Genomic DNA, 5,837 nt, shown 5'->3' on the forward strand with positions numbered 1-5,837 from the left:
GGCTAATTTGTTAGGAAATGGAAAGACTTGGAAAAAATTATATTAAGTGAAGTAAGCCAGACCCAAATATACATAGGTCCCATGGTTTCCCTTATCTGCAATAACTAGTATACATCTAGCATAATCTTACCAGACAATCAGAAAAGGTAAAAAACTATGTAGATATGATATAAGACATAAGATATAAGATGATGCTAAGGGCTGGGAAGGTGGCTCAGTGGTAGAGTGCTTGCCTTGCATACATGAGACCCTGGGTTCAATTCCTCAGCACCACATAAACAGAAAAAGCCAGAAGTGGTGCTGTGGCTTAAGTGGTAGAGTGCTAGCCTTGAGCTGAAGAGCTGAGGGACAGCGTCCAGGCCCAGAGTTCAGGCCCATGACCGACCAAAAAAAAAAAAAAAAAAAGATGACATTAAGCGAAATGAACCCCAAGATAAGACACAAGAGCTTTTATTTTGTGGTTGTTGTTTTTAATGTCCTATGTGATTTTTTTTGTTTCTTTCGTATGTTCTTTCCCCTATGTTATAACCCCTGTTTTCACTGTATTTGATTCTGGTACCCTGAATCTTGTATATACATTTTTCTAATTTGAGAGAGGAAGGGAAATAACAAAATGCTGAAATAAGGATACAGGTTGACTCATTTTAACAATGAGATGTACAAGACACTATGTTGAAAACAAACATTACAACTTGGAGGGGGGAGGGGAAAAGTTGAGGAAGTGGGGAGGGAAGGGATGGTGGGGTAAAACAAAGGAGGGGGTAGCAATGCTCGATAGGAAATGTACTCATTACCTTACTCATGTAACTGTAACCCTTCTGTACAATATTTTTACAATAAAATATATATTTAAAAAGCTGAGTCAGGGGCTGGGAAGGTGGCTCAGTGGTAGAGCGCTTGCCTTGCATGCCTGAGGCCCTAGGTTCGATTCCTCAGCACCACATAAACAAAAAGAAAAAAAGCCAGAAGTGGCGCTGTGGCTCAAGTGGTAGAGTGCTAGCCTTGAGCTGAAGAGCTGAGGGACAGCGCCCAGGCCCAGAGTCCAGGCCCCACGACCAGACCGGGGGGGGGGGGGGGGGGGGGGGGGAAGCTGAGTCATTGGGCAGGGAAGGTGGCTCAGTGGTAGGGCGCTTGCCTTGCATCCATGAGGCCCTGGATTCGATTCTTCAGCACCACATAAGCAAAAAGAAAAAAAGCCAGAAGTGGCGCTGTGGCTCAAGTGGTAGGACGCTAGCCTTGAGCTGAAGAGCTGAGAGACAGTGCCCAGGCCCCATCCCCCCCCCCAAAAAAAAACTGAGAATTTTAGGACCATTTTCAATTGCCTGTCCAAACACTGATCTTTTTAATCCAAAACTGGACTCAATAGATTAAATCTAAATATCCCATTAGTGCCCAAATTAAGTAATCTCATCACCTTATGCCAAATGTAAATGTGTGTGGGAACAAAACTGTTTATTATATTTGTACCTTATTTCTCCCTATAAAGGTAAGTAAAGTCAGGATTTGTGATTATAATTTACTTTGGGTGGTAAGTGAGCTTAGTTCATGTAGATGCTTCTCATCTTGAAAATAGCATTGCTCAAAATTGCATTTAAGACAGGCACCATTGGCATATTCTTATAAGCCTAGCTACTCAGTAGGCTGAGATCTGAGGATCACAGTTCAAAGCCAGCTCAAGCAGGGAAGTTCATGAGATTCTTATCTCCAATTAACTGTCAAAAAGCTGGAGTGGATCTGTAGCTAAAGTAGTAGAGTATTAGCCTTGAATAAAAAGCTCAGGGACAGTGCCCAGGTCCTGAGTTCAAGCTCCTGAACTGGTACAAAAATGCACTTAATAGCCCTAGCCTATAAAACTCATAGCTGTAGGCGCTGGTGGCTCACACCTGTAATCCTAGCTACTCAGGAGGCTGAGATCTGAGGATCGCTGTTCAAAGCCAGCCCAGGCAGGAGAGACCTTGAGACTCCTATCTCCAATAAATCACCAGAAAACCGGAAGCGGCGCTGTAGCTCAAGTGGTAGAGTGCTCGCCTTGAGCTGAAGAGCTGAGGGACAGTGCCCAGGCCCAGAGTTCAAGCCCCACGACTGACAAAAAAATAAAATAAAATAAAACTCATAGCTGGGCAAGAGTAGAGAGCTGGTTGCATTGTGTGGTTGACTAGAAGATGTGGGGCTTGCTAGCCTAGGAAAATATTTGAATTTGAAATTCATAATGAAGCCCTGGGTTCAGTCTCTAACATTGCAGTATTAACTTTGATTTTTTTTTTTTTTTTGCTTTTTTTTCCCTGCCAGTTCTGGGGCTTGAACTCTGAGTTTGGGCGCTATCCCTGAGCTCTTCAGCTTAAGGTGAGCACTCTACCACTTGAGCCACAGTGCCACTTCCAGTTTTCTGGTGGTTAATTGGAGATAAGAGTTTCATGGACTTTCCTGTCTGAGCTAGCTTTGAACAGAGATCCTCAGATCTCAACATCCGGAGTAGATAGTATTATAGGCGTGAGCCACTGGCCCCGGGCTATGTCCTTAAGCTTTTGTGCTCACGGCTAGCATGCTACCACTGGAGACACAGCTCCACTTCTATTTGTGTTTGATTGGAAATCAAAGCCTCACTGACTTTTCTGGCTAGACTGACTGGCTTAGAATTGTGATCCTCAGATCTCAGACTCGGGTGTAGCTAAGATTTCGGGTATAAGCCACTGGTATCCAGCTGCAACACCAGCTTTGAAACACAAAGTATTATTTCTACAGATTGCATGTTGCTTTTGAAGCATTGTAAAGTTGAAAAAAAGTAAGTTGAACCATTATAAGTTGGGGGCTATCTGTCTAGTCCTGAGTGGAAAATTGAAAGGAGATATACATTCATAACAATATAATGTCCTTAGACCTTTAAGGATGGATGATTGTCAGCAAATTATTCCATCAGATTGGGGACAAGGTATGTGAATGCAGGCATTAGGAACACAAGAGGTATAGTTTTGAAAAGTGTAAAATGTAAATTATGGTGGCTTCCATAATATAGTTCAGAAGAAATGTGTTGAGTTCCTATGTATCAGGGCCTATGGATTAAGATGATCCTACATAGAATGAACAATGCAGACACAAAATATAGAAATGTGGTTAATTTGAGGACATGAGAAATGCTCAAATTAGGAGGATCTAGGAAGGACCTTGCAGCAAATGGACCCCCTAAGACCAACAATTCACCAGGTGCTAGTGGCTTACACCTGTAATCCTAGCTACTCACGAGGCTGAAACCTGAGAATTGTGTGAAACTCTTATCTCTAACAAATTACCCCAAGAGCTAGAAATGAAGCTGTTGCTCGAGTGGTGGAATGCTAGCCTTGAGCAAAAGAAACTCAGAGGCAGCGTGCAGGCCTTGAATTCCAGACACACACACACACACACACACACACACACACACACACACACACACACACACACACACACACACACACACACACACACACACACACACACACACACACACACACACACACACACACACACACACACACACACACTAGAGAGAAGAGCTTTAACAAATGCCAGGACAGGGAAATGCATGTACAGGATGAGTTGGAATGAAGCGGGGGGGGGGGGGGGGGGGGGGTATATTGAGCACTCAGGCAAGGAGGTTTAGTAGAAGGTTGTGAAGCTTGGATTTTATGTATCAGGTTAGCCTATCTGTTGTTCTAGTTATTGAATCAAACATTTAGATGGCAGTACACATCAGTACTCTTAGCATTTGGGAGGCTGAGGAGGAAGCTCGAGAGTTCTAGCCCAGCCGAGCCTATAGAGGGATCTCCATGTGGAGTAAAACAAAACAAAGACGTAGAACAGATGGAGGTGGTACTGTGGAGGTATTTTGTGATGTGGTTAGCATCTATGACGAATTGACTTTTAAAGAGATTTTCCTAGTTCATCTTGATGAGCCAGATCCTATCCATCAAAAGGCCTTAAGGGCAGAAATGAGGTTTCCTGAGGAAACAAAATTCCACCATTGGACTCCAGCTTAATTGATGGGATTGCTGCCCTTCTTAATAGCCTTCCTCTCAGATTTCAGACTTGTTTAGCCAGTTCCTAGGTGGCATGAGCTATTTCCTGACAATAAATACTTTGATATACACTTTATTGGTTCTCTTTCTGGTCAACCTTGATATAAAACCAGATTCTGGAAAACTTTGGATGGCAATCTGAAGATTTGAGAGTAATATCTGGAGTTCTAATAAGGACACATCTGATTCTGACCTGAAGGGAAAAGAGAGGGGAATCACTATTGGTTTTATTTTAAAACATTCTGCCAGGTGCTGGTGGTTCATTTCTGTAATTGTAGTTACTCAGGAGGCTGAGATCTGAAGATCACGGTTCAAAGCCAGCTGGGGCAGGAAAGTCCAGGACACTCTTATCTCCAATAAACTATTCAGAAAAAGCCAGAAGTGGCTCTGAGATTCAAGTGAGAGTGCAACCTTTGACAAAATAAGTTTAGGGACTGTGCCCAAGTCATGAGTTCAGCCCCAGGACCGGCACACATACACACACAAAAAAAGGAAAGCAGGGCGCCGGTGGCTCATACCTGTAATCCTAGCTACTCAGGAGGCTGAGATCTGAGGATCGATGTTCAAAGCCAGCCCGGGCAGGAAAGTCCATGAAACTCTTATCTCCCATAAACCACCAGAAAACTGGAATTGGCGCTGTGGCTCAAGTGGTAGAGCACTAGCCTTGAGCTGAAGAGCTGAGGGACAGTGCCCAAGCCCAGATTTCAAGCCCATGACCGACAGAAAAAAAAAAGGAACAAATGAAAGAAAAATAAAAGAGAAAAAAAAGAAAAAGAAAAAAGGAAAAAAAAGAAAGAAAAGAAGATTCTGAGGTATACCTTGACCATGTTTCACTTTTCCAGATATTTCATTGGGAAAAGTCTCTTCTACTTACCCTACAGGATGTTTCTTCCTCACTGGTTTTGCCTTCCTCTGAGATTCCAGACATTACAGGAGAATCTAAACCCATCCTTTTATTCAATCAGCTATTTCTTCTTCAATATCTCAAGGGTAGCTAAGGACAAAGTACAGTGGTCAGCATCTGGATTGCAGGTATGAATAAAACTTGGCCTTCTGCAGGGTGCTGGTGGATCATACCTGTAATCCTGGCTAATCAGGAAGCTGAGATCTGAGGATCACAGTTTGAAGCCAGCCTGGGCAGAAAAGTTCATAAGCATTTTATCTACAATTACACACCAAAAACAAAACAAAACTGGAAGTAGAGCTGTAGCCCAAGTGGTGGAATGTTAGCATGGAGGAAAAAAAAATTTTCAGGGACAGCGCCCTGGCTCTGATTTTGAGCCCCAATACTGGCAAAAAAATATTTTTTTTTATTAGTGGCCTTTTCTGACCAGGCTGGCCTTGAAGTATGATCTCCTGATCTCAGCCTCCACAGCAGCTAGTATTTACAGGCATGAACCATGGATGCATTGCTATTTTCCCACTCTTTTAATTAGTTTTTAGTGGATTCCATTGTGCTATTTTTATACTTGTGGTGTCCTTGGGTCATATTTATACCCATCACTCTGTTTTCCCTCTCCCTCCTTTCACTGATTCCTCTTAAAATAGTCCTCCATTTAAATCAGGTTATAATTCCACATATGAGTACATATGAGTAAAAAAATGATATTTGTCTTACTGAGCTTGGCTTATGTCACTCAACATGATGATTTCAAGTTCTCTCCATTTTTCTGCAAAGGACATTATTTCATTTTGTTTATGTCAGTAATGGGGTTTGAACTCAGGGCTCAGGGCCCCAAAGTAGCTCAGAGATAGCTCTCTACCACTTTGAGCCACAGCACTACTTCT

This window comes from Dipodomys merriami, unplaced genomic scaffold, assembly GCF_024711535.1.
Source record: "Dipodomys merriami isolate MVZ:Mamm:240054 unplaced genomic scaffold, mDipMer1.0.p SCAF_3, whole genome shotgun sequence".
Lineage (NCBI taxonomy): Eukaryota > Metazoa > Chordata > Mammalia > Rodentia > Heteromyidae > Dipodomys > Dipodomys merriami.